Consider the following 10,392-nt stretch of genomic DNA (forward strand, 5'->3'; position numbering starts at 1 on the left):
CCAATACTATGAGTAATACTTTGGAACCATCTTTGAGGATCTAGCCCAGATAATTGATCAGCTAGCTATTCAGCTAAAGTTTCCAAATTATTGGAAGAGGGAAGACTTTTAGAGAAGGTTTCAAAGATGTTCTTTTGCAATAATTGTACATTTAGGGAAGCATTATCATGTATGTCTTGCAAGTGAAATTTAATTTGTTCCCAGTTGTAAGCACTATAGTTGAACTGAACAGGAGTGATACAAAATTGTGTAGAATTCAAATCACATTTTAGTATTACTTGTTTTTGTAAATCTATTAATGGATCTCTCACTCATTGGATGGCTGTTTTTAGTTCTTGTATTTCATCTTAAATTTCCTTATCTGAGCCTGAGTGGCCCACATGAGCATCTTTGGTCCAATTTTGAATAAAGTTTTGTGTTTGAATTTAGGTTTGTAAAGTGATGTCTGCAACAACCGCAGTAATGCAAATTGCTATTAATCCCAAAATGCCAAGACTTAACCATCAAATGAATTGTTTAGATTGCCAGAATAATTTAGTGAGTAGCTGGGAGGCAAGTCCTGCCATGGGACCCTCTTTCCAGGGATTCATTTTTCAAAGAAACAGAGGAATTAAGACAAGTATACATTTTGTAATCTATACAAGTCACAAAGCGTAGAGTCTTATTAAATTGTAAGTTCTCTATAGCTATAACAAAAGGAAGAGGAACACAAGCTTGTATAAAATATGAGTGATTATAATGAAAGGAATAGTTACTATGAGTTGAGTAGCAAGCCCAGCAGAGCTGTACCAGCCGAAGTCATGCCCGTCAGGGACCAGCTGTTGAAGCGCTCCTGGCCCTTTTGGCTCTCGGTGGTTGTATTGTTTTCACAGAGTTTCACAGAAGTGTCCCAGCCGCCGTTCTCCTGGATCCAAGACTCTAGGTGGTCATTTAGGTAGGTGGCCATCCAAGTTGTGCTTTGACTCACCAATACTTGTGTCTCCTTGTCTATGCTTTCCATGCATAGTGCCCCACCAAAGGAAAAAAAGGCCACAATGCGACCCCAGTTCACCCCATCCTGGGGGAGTTCATACATCACCTGTTCAAAGCTCTGATATGCTGTCCCCGGGGTGATGTGGAGCTGGGACGTCTGGTCGCTGAATGCCTGTTGCTACCTCAGTTCAAACTCATTGCCTGCCTCCCTCAGGGCTTGCTTTTCTGTTGTCACGGGGATCACTTTCCAGGCGTCCAAGCTTCTGCTGTGGCCAGTGGCTCCATTCACCACAGGGCTATCCTCCAGGTGCCAAGATGGGTTGTCATTGATGGCATTGGGGTTTCCATATCTGATTTTGTCCCTTCCGAGGCCTCAGTTCTGTTCTCTTCCACATCATTAAATCGACTCCAGCTGTATCCTTTCTGGGAAAGCTTGTAAGAGAGAAAGTCAACCACCAGCCGTCGGTTGCTCTGAGACATTTTCATAATAAAGATGGGTTTCACCAGTCTATTGTCTAAAATACCTGTAGTAAAAAAGGGGGTTATGTATATAGGTCCAATAAATATGATTAATTAATTCAGCTTGAGTGGGGGAAGCAAAGCAAGCATAGCAACAAAAATATTTCTGGAGGCATTCCCTGTTGAGAAACCAGATTTTTATTGTGTTTATCTGTAGGTCCACTAGGGGGAAAGGTCGATGACATTGAGGGTGGTGTTTCTTGCAGGTTTTTTAGAGTCACATGGCTTGTATTGGAATTTTTTTCTCCCCGGGAATTTAGCCATTTTTTCCCTCTATTTTGAACACCAGATGCTCCCCTGGGGCAGATTTTTCAAAGAGAAAGCCAACTGATTTCATTGGATCTATCTGGAGAAATACAAGCATACCCCTTTCCCTGTAAGATAAATTTCCTAGATTTCTATTGTTTAGTTAGCCCATCTTGATACCAACCAGGCAGAGGAAGAGAAGTGTCTTTCAATTCTAAGAAATGTTTTTCTGCTTATGTCAAGATACCTCCTTGTGATAAGTTTTAAAAAATTTAAAACAAATAAAGCTGTATTAACAATAGTTATAGGATTAAAGAATATCTTGCGTTTGGAATCTAGTGAAGTCTGCTCTGGATAGAGAAGATAGAATTGTTCCTGTTTATTCCTCCTTTTTTAATGTTTTTATTTGTAGTTTCAGTGTGTGAAATGGGGGAGGTGTTGTCCCTAATAATAGATTGTAATTCAAGAAAAAGTTGTTGAATACTAGATTGATTGATTAGAAAGAAGATATTATTTTTAAATACAAAAACCGAATATGAGGAGTCAGAAATTATATTGATAGGATAAGGATGTAGGTGAATAACCTGAATAAGAGCATATAATTTATTTTGTTGAATAGAATGAAATTTAGTATAAAAGACTTTATATTTTTTGAGAGACCAAAATGAGGCTTTGGTGTTTTTAGTCGCATCTATATAGAAAACATCAGCTTGAGGTATAGGTTGTGATGCAACAATGTGAGAGATAATAAATGTAATATTTTTGAAGAAATTTCAAAGTTTATTAGAGGGATAATGAAATGAAATTTTAAAAAAATAGTCTGAGAAGGCTATTTGGAAATTGGTAGAAGTTTGTAATGTATTTTTAAATTCAGCTTTATTAATAGGCAATATAATTTGGTGAAGATAGGAGCCAATGATGGACAGGGAGGTGGCGTGCTGATAATTCATGGGATCTCAAAGAGTCCGACATGACTGAGTGTCTGATCTGATCTGATGCTGCTGAGAAAAAGGAGAAAGTCATTTAGGGCTGGTATATAATGGTAGCATAGGTCCTCTGTTGGGGTTTGAGGGAAAAGATGGAGTTTGCCATTTTTTGTTGATGGGGATGAAAAGTGAAAGTGAGTTTTCCAAAATTTCCTTAGTACCCCATAGATTGAGTTTTCTGGCCCTTACCCTTATGGCAATGACGGCAAATTTCTGTAGGTTTTTTTTAAAAATATTTTTGTTTTGTGTGTGTTTTTTAGGAGAATCCTCTTTAAAATGAGTTTTATCTACACAAGTCTAAACATAATTTAAGTCTTTTAAATAGCAACCATTGTTTCAGTAAATTTATTTTGTTTAAGTTTGTGATGTGTGTTGTGTAAGTCTTTAAGTAATGAATAATAGTCTCAAATCATGAATTGTAAAATAGGTCTTTAACATTTTTGGTTTGCATTTTTATCCATTCAAGTTTGATATTTTGTCTTTTGATCCATTATGGGAAATAGCAACTTTCAATCTCGCTAAAAAATTACCATAGGCTTCATTAGGTCCTTGAAATATTTTTGTATGGCTATCTTCAGGTTTCATTGACTTTTAGCTTTTCAGGGGGAAACACAAGGTTGGGATTTACCCATATCCATATGTTGGGCTCAAAATCTGGACCATCTTTATTAGGGTCAGGTGGCTCAACTATTTGGAGCTTATATCTGGCAAGGCTTTGTTTGGCTAAGGGCAGGTGTGATGTACTGAATGCTAGAAAGGACTCATTTTTCATGTCCCAGTCTAGCAATCCAGAAAGCCTTTGTTGTGAAGGAGAATGAGTAGATAGTGTTATTTCATAAATATGAGTATGTGTTAAAGGTTTATCATTGTCATTAAGGAAAGTATTGTTAGATTTAGTGTCAAAAAGGTCAAAAGCATTGGCAGAGCATTTTGTCTTGAGAGGACTTTCAATTTAATCCATTACAAGAGGAGGAATCACTTGGGGCAGCTGGAGCAGGGCTGGTGGGATAATTTTGAAATATTTTATGTTGTTTTAATTGGGCCTTTTGTAAAGTTTTATCATCTAATCTGTATTCATGTAACAAATGTGCTGCCTGTTGTCGAATATCAGGGGGGCTAGAATTTTCTTGACATGGCAAAATCATGGCTTTAATGAGGGCCCAAAAGGGCTAGAAATCTATTGAAATATTTTTTCCCTGTCTTGTGGCTCATTTAACATTCTTTCTAACCTGGTTCCAAATTTTAAATTTAAATTGTTTTTATCAAGGAACTAGGATTTGTCAGTTTTTTTTAGACAAAATCGTTTTGAAACTGAAAGTCCTTGAACCTTTTAAATAAATGATAAGCAAGTAGAAAAGTGGTTTTTCCAGCCATTTGTCTAAATAGGCTTGTCACCTTTGTAGTTCCACAGTAATTGTCTGTTTGTTAAAGGTTACCCAGGTCCATGTTAATGCATGTTTGATTTGTCACTGGCCTGGGGAAGGAGTTGATTAAAAAGAAGGTGAAGAATAATGAGGGACATAAGTGTCTAGCTGGCCAAGGGTGCTTTATTTGGCATTTTGTGCTTTATATTTTAATAAAGGAAACTTTTGGCAAAAGATAAAGTTAGTAAAAACCCATAAACGCATAACCAGTAAATAAGGTAATAACAATAGTCAGAGGCCATAAAGTTTTTTGCCATTAACAATGTTACATTTGGTTGAAGACAATCCATGTATTGATGAACAAGATAAGTTTTTATCAGAATTGTCCAAAGGTTACTGAAAGGGATCCATGATTTGTCCGGTCATGACCTCAATGAGAACTGCGTGCATCTGTTTGTCCTAATTTCTGAACTGATAAGGAATTTCTCCCTTAGAAACTGAAACAGATTATTCCTAAAATTAAACATTCCCTGACATACATCTCATACGCTAGTAAAGTAGGGGTCCAAAAAGTCCAGCAGGTATTTTAGTAGGGACTCCATGAACTTCCTGATGTTCAAGCTGGTTTTAGAAAAGGCGGAGGAACCAGAGATCAAATTTCCAGCATCTGCTGGATCATGGAAAAAGCAAGAGAGTTCCAGAAAAACATCTATTTCTGCTTTACTGACTATGCCAAAGCCTTTGACTGTGTGGATCACAATCAACTGTGGAAAATTCTGAAAGAGATGGGAATACCAGACCACCTGATCTGCCTCTTGAGAAATCTGTGTGCAGGTCAGGAAGCAACAGTTAGAACTGGACATGGAACAACAGACTGGTTCCAAATAGGAAAAGGAGTACATCAAGGCTGTATATTGTCACCCTACTTTTTAACTTCTATGTGGAGTACATCATGAGAAACGCTGGGCTGGGAGAAGCACAAGCTGAAATCAAGATTGCTGGAATAAATATCAATAATGTCAGATATGCAGATGACACCACCCTTATGGCAGAAAGTGAAGAGGAACTAAAAAGCCTCTTGATGAAAGTGAAAGTGGAGAGTGAAAAAGTTGGCTTAAAGCTCAACATTCAGAAAATGAAGATCATGGCATCTGGTCCCATCACTTCATGGGAAATAGATGGGGAAACAGTGGAAACAGTGTCAGACTTTATTTTATGGGGGCTCCAAAATCACTGCAGATGGTGACTGCAGCCATGAAATTAAAAGACGCTTACTCCTTGGAAGGAAAGTTATGACCAACCTAGAGAGCATATTCAAAAGCAGAGACATTACTTTGCCAACAAAGGTCTATGTAGTCAAGGCTATGGTTTTTGCAGTGGTCATGTATGGATGTGAGAGTTGGACTGTGAAGAAAGCTGAGCGCTGAAGAATTGATGCTTTTGAACTGTGGTGTTGGAGAAGACTCTTGAGAGTCCCTTGGACTGCAAGGAGATCCAACCAGTCCATTCTGAAGGAGATCAGCCTTGGGTGTTCTTTAGAAGGAATGATGCTAAAGCTGAAACTCCAGTACTTTGGCCACCTCATGCGAAGAGTTGACTCATTGGAAAAGACTTTGATGCTGGGAGGGATTGAGGGCAGGAGGAAAAGGGGACGACAGAGGATGAGATGGCTGGATGGCATCACCGACTCGATGGATGTGAGTTTGACTGAACTCTGGGAGATGGTGATGGACAGGGAGGCCTGGCATGCTGCAATTCATGGGGTCACAAAGAGTTGGACATGACTGAGGGACTGAACTGAACTGAATTGACATACATCAACTTCAAAATTGCAAAATTACACACACCTGGAAACTCCAATAAATGACTGGAACTACTGTTTGTGATTAAAGTGACTATTAGTAAAAAAAATCAGCACAAGTCTATTCTCTATGTCTGTTTCTTCACTCTTGCCCTGTAAATGGGGAGAGGGGAGGAGAGGGTGAGATGTATGGAAAGAGTAAGAGGGAAACTTACATTACCACATGTAAAATAGATAGCCAACAGGAATTTGCTATGTGACTCAGGAAACTCAAACAGGGGCTCTGTATCAACCTCCAGCAGTGGGATGGGTGGGGGGAGATGGGACGGAGGCTCAAAAGGGAGGGGTTATATGTATACCTATGGCTGACTCATGTTGAGGTTTGACAGAAAACAGCAAAATTCTATAAAGCAATTATCCTTCAATAAAAAATAAAAAAAAAAACAAACAGCAGAGTTCATGAGACTGTCAGCATTTTCCTTTAGTGTCAAGAGACTTATACTCCTTTCAGTAAAGTTTAAGAATTTGGAGAGAGATAAAAGTTGTATTCTGTTTGACTAAATTACTGGTTAAGCTTTGCAGTAACTGAGTTATGGATAATTAGCTCATTTATGTCATGCAATCTCTTTGGCATATATAGTATTTCAGAACTAGATTATTATATAACATACATTTGTAAGCAGCAGTGTTTTAAAGCTAAGTGTCTTTAGGTGCCTTTTGGTAACATATGGTCTCAGGGCCCTAAATGTACACATTTACCTCAGTTTGTCTAAGGAGAACTAAAGTTTTCCCACAAATCCTGTGAGTGATAAATCTGATAACATTTCCTTGATTGTGAAGAAAGAGCTAAATTTAATGCTATACTTCCCCTTAACATACTATATTTTATGGTATTCATTTTGAGTAATAACTTTAGTTTTGGTTCCACTTTATCAAAACATGCTTATTTGTGCTTTCTAACATTTTATCTTTCTATCTGCCCTATTTCTCTGAAAACTTCCATATATACATACAGTGGAGCTTAAGTGTCTAGGCTCTAGAGACAAAGAGCCTTTGTTCACACCCAGCTCTGCCTCTTACTGTGTAACTTTAAGACCATAGCCTTCTCGTGTTTGTTTTCTCATCTGTAAAACATAGATTTTAAGAGGATCTTCATAGGGTCATTGAAGGCTTAAGTTATAGTGGTGCATGTAGAACAAGAACTAGCACTTAGTTATAAGTATTAGCTACTAATCAGACTTTATTTTTTGGGGCTCCAAAATCACTGCAGATGGTGATTGCAGCCATGAAATTAAAAGGTGCTTACTCCTTGGAAGAAAAGTTATAACCAACCTAGACAGCCTATTCAAAAGCAGAGGCATTACTTTGCCAACAAAGGTCCATCTAGTCGAGGCTATGGTTTTTCCAGTGATCATGTATGGATGTGAGAGTTGGACTGTGAAGTAAGCTGAGCATCGAACAATTGATGCTTTTGAACTGTGGTGTTGGAGAAGACTCTTGAGAGTCCCTTGGACTGCAAGGAAGTCCAACCAGTACACCCTAAAGGCGATCAGTCCTGGGTGTTCATTGGAAGGACTGATGTTGAAACTCCAGTACTTTGGCCACCTCATGCGAAGACTTGACTCATTGGAAAAGACCCTGATACTGGAAGGAATTGGGGGCAGGAGGAGAAGGGAATGACAGAGGATGAGATGGCTGGATGGCATTACCTACTTGATGGACATGAGTTTGAGTGAACTGCAGGAGTTGGTGATGAACAGGGAGACCTGGCGTGCTGCAATTCATGGGGTCGGAAAGAGTCAGACACGACTGAGTGACTGAACTAACTGACTGACTGACTAATAATAATGACAATTTTACACTTGTTGGATATCAACAATTAAATGAAAAATAGTAAAAACTAAAATAACAAATAAACCGAGATATTTGGAAATAAGCAAAACAATAGAATGTTGTTAAATATTTAGGGATGGGTTTTAAGTGTCATGAGATCTGACACTTATAGAATTTTTATTAAAAAGAAATTACAAATGCAAAATCAGAAATAAAAGTAGGTGCAATTTGCTAACTTGTCTGAAAACTAGTGACAGGTTGTTTGTTTCTTTGTTTGTTTGTTTTAACAACAGTGAAATAATACTGTCTCAACCTTGCTCAAAGATAATATTATCTGGCTGCAGTGATCTACATTATAATTTATTTCAAAGTTTGAAAATAAAATTACTTTCAGAGATTTTAAATTAGCATTAGGACTTATGTTGGTTTGTTCATAAACTTGTAGCTTTCATTTTGACAGGCATAGTGACTTTACTGTAGTCAGATCTGTTGGATAAGGAATGAAAATTGCTGTCCTCTCTTCCTTACCTCTTTCATTTACTTATTTTTCAATGAAAGATAGTTGCTTTACAATGTTGTGTTGGTCTCTGCCTCACAGCAATGCGAATCAGCCATAAGCCTATATACGTCCTCTGCCCCAAACCTCCCGACCCCGTCCCACCCGGCTCCGAGGTCCCGGAGCACAGGGTTGGCCTCCCTGGGTTGCCCAGAAGCCCAGCCCCGACTGCATCCCTTAAGGTGACACGTGATTCAGTGCTACACTGTCGGGCCATCCCGCCCTGTCCTCCCCCTCCGCCGAGCCCAGAGTCTGTTCTGTATTCTGCGTCTCTATTTGTGCCCTGAAAATAAGTTCATCAACAGCTTTTTCACCAATGTATGTACCGCCGCCACTTTGCAGAGGCAACTGAGTCCATGTACACCATCAGATCAGATCAGATCAGTCTCTCAGTCGTGTCCGATTCTTTGAGACCCCATGAATCACAGCATACCAGGCCTCCCTGTCCATCACCAACTCCCGGAGTTCACTCAGACTCATGTCCATCGAGTCAGTGATGCCATTCAACCATCTCATCCTCTGTCGTCCCCTTCTCCTCTTGCCCCCAGTCCGTCCCAGCATCAGAGTCTGTTCCAGTGAGTCAAGTCTTCGCATGAGGTGGCCAAAGTACTGGAGTTTCAGCTTTAGCATCACTCCTTCCAAAGAAATCCCAGGGCTGATCTCCTTCAGAATGCACTGGTTGGATCTCCTTGCAGTCCAAGGGACTCTCAAGAGTCTTCTCCAACACCACAGTTCAAAAGCATCAATTCTTCAGCGCTCAGCCTTCTTCACAGTCCGACTCTCGCATCCATACATGACCACAGGAAAAACCATAGCCTTGACTAGACGGGCCTTTGTTGGCAAAGTAATGTCTCTGCTTTTGAATATGCTATCTAGGTTGGTCATAACTTTCCTTCCAAGGAGTAAGCGTCTTTTAATTTCATGGCTGCAGTCACCATCTGCACTGATTTTGGAGCCCAGAAAAATAAAGTTTGACACTGTTTCCACTGTTTCCCCATCTATTTCCCATGAAGTGGTGGGACTGGATGCCATGATCTTCATTTTCTGAATGTTGAGCTTTAAGCCAACTTTTTCACTCTCCACTTTCACCTTCATCAACAGGCTTTTTAGTTCCTCTTCACTTTCTGCCATAAGGGTGGTGTCATCTGCATATCTGACGTTATTGATATTTCTCCCAGCAATCTTAATTCCAGCTTGTGTTTCTTCCAGTCCAGCATTTCTCATGATGTACTCTGCATATAAGTTAAATAAACAGGGTGACAATATACAGCCTTGATGTACTCCTTTTCCTATTTGGAACCAGTCCATTGTTCCATGTCCAGTTCTAACTGTTGCTTCCTGACCTGCGTACAAGTTTCTCAAGAGGCAGATTAGGTGGAATGGTATTCCCATCTCTTTCAGAATGTTCCACAGTTGATTGTGATCTACACAGTCAAAGGCTTTGGCATAGTCAATAAAGCAGAAATAGATGTTTTTCTGGAACTCTCTTGCTTTTTCCATGATCCAGCGGATGCTGGCAATTTGATCTCTGGTTCCTCTGCCTTTTCTAAAACCAGCTTGAACATCTGGAAGTTCACGGTTCACATATTGCTGAAGGCTGGCTTGGAGAATTTTGAGCATTATTTTACTAGCATGTGAGATGAGAGCAATTGTGCGGTAGTTTGAGCATTCTTTGGCATTGACTTTCTTTGGGATTGGAATGAAAACTGATCTTTTCCAGTCCTGTGGCCACTGCTGAGTTTTCCAAATTTGCTGGCATATTGAGTGCAGCACTTTCACAGCATCATCTTTCAGGATTTGGAATAGATCAACTGGAATTCCATCACCTCCACTAGCTTTGTTCGTAGTGATGCTTTCTAAGGCCCACTTGACTTCACATTCCAGGATGTCTGGCTCTAGGTCAGTGATCACACCATCGTGATTATCTAGGTCGTGAAGCTCTTTTTTGTACAGTTCTTCTGTGTATTCTTGCCACCTCTTCTTAATATCTTCTGCTTCTGTTAGGTCCATACCATTTCTGTCCTTTATCAAGCCCATCTTTGCATGAAATATTCCCTTGGCATCTCTGATTTTCTTGAAGAGATCTCTAGTCTTTCCCATTCTGTTGTTTTCCTC

The 10,392-nt window shown here is 39.5% G+C and overlaps 1 pseudogene; it reads right to left on the bottom strand.

Moving 5' to 3' along the window:
- Positions 1–321: 321 nt before the first annotated feature.
- On the bottom strand, positions 322–1,589 carry LOC133252071 (bcl-2-like protein 1; annotated as a pseudogene).
- Between the last annotated feature and the right edge of the window lie 8,803 nt (positions 1,590–10,392).

Source organism: Bos javanicus, chromosome 7 (genome assembly GCF_032452875.1).
Source record: "Bos javanicus breed banteng chromosome 7, ARS-OSU_banteng_1.0, whole genome shotgun sequence".
In the NCBI taxonomy this organism is placed as follows: domain Eukaryota; kingdom Metazoa; phylum Chordata; class Mammalia; order Artiodactyla; family Bovidae; genus Bos; species Bos javanicus.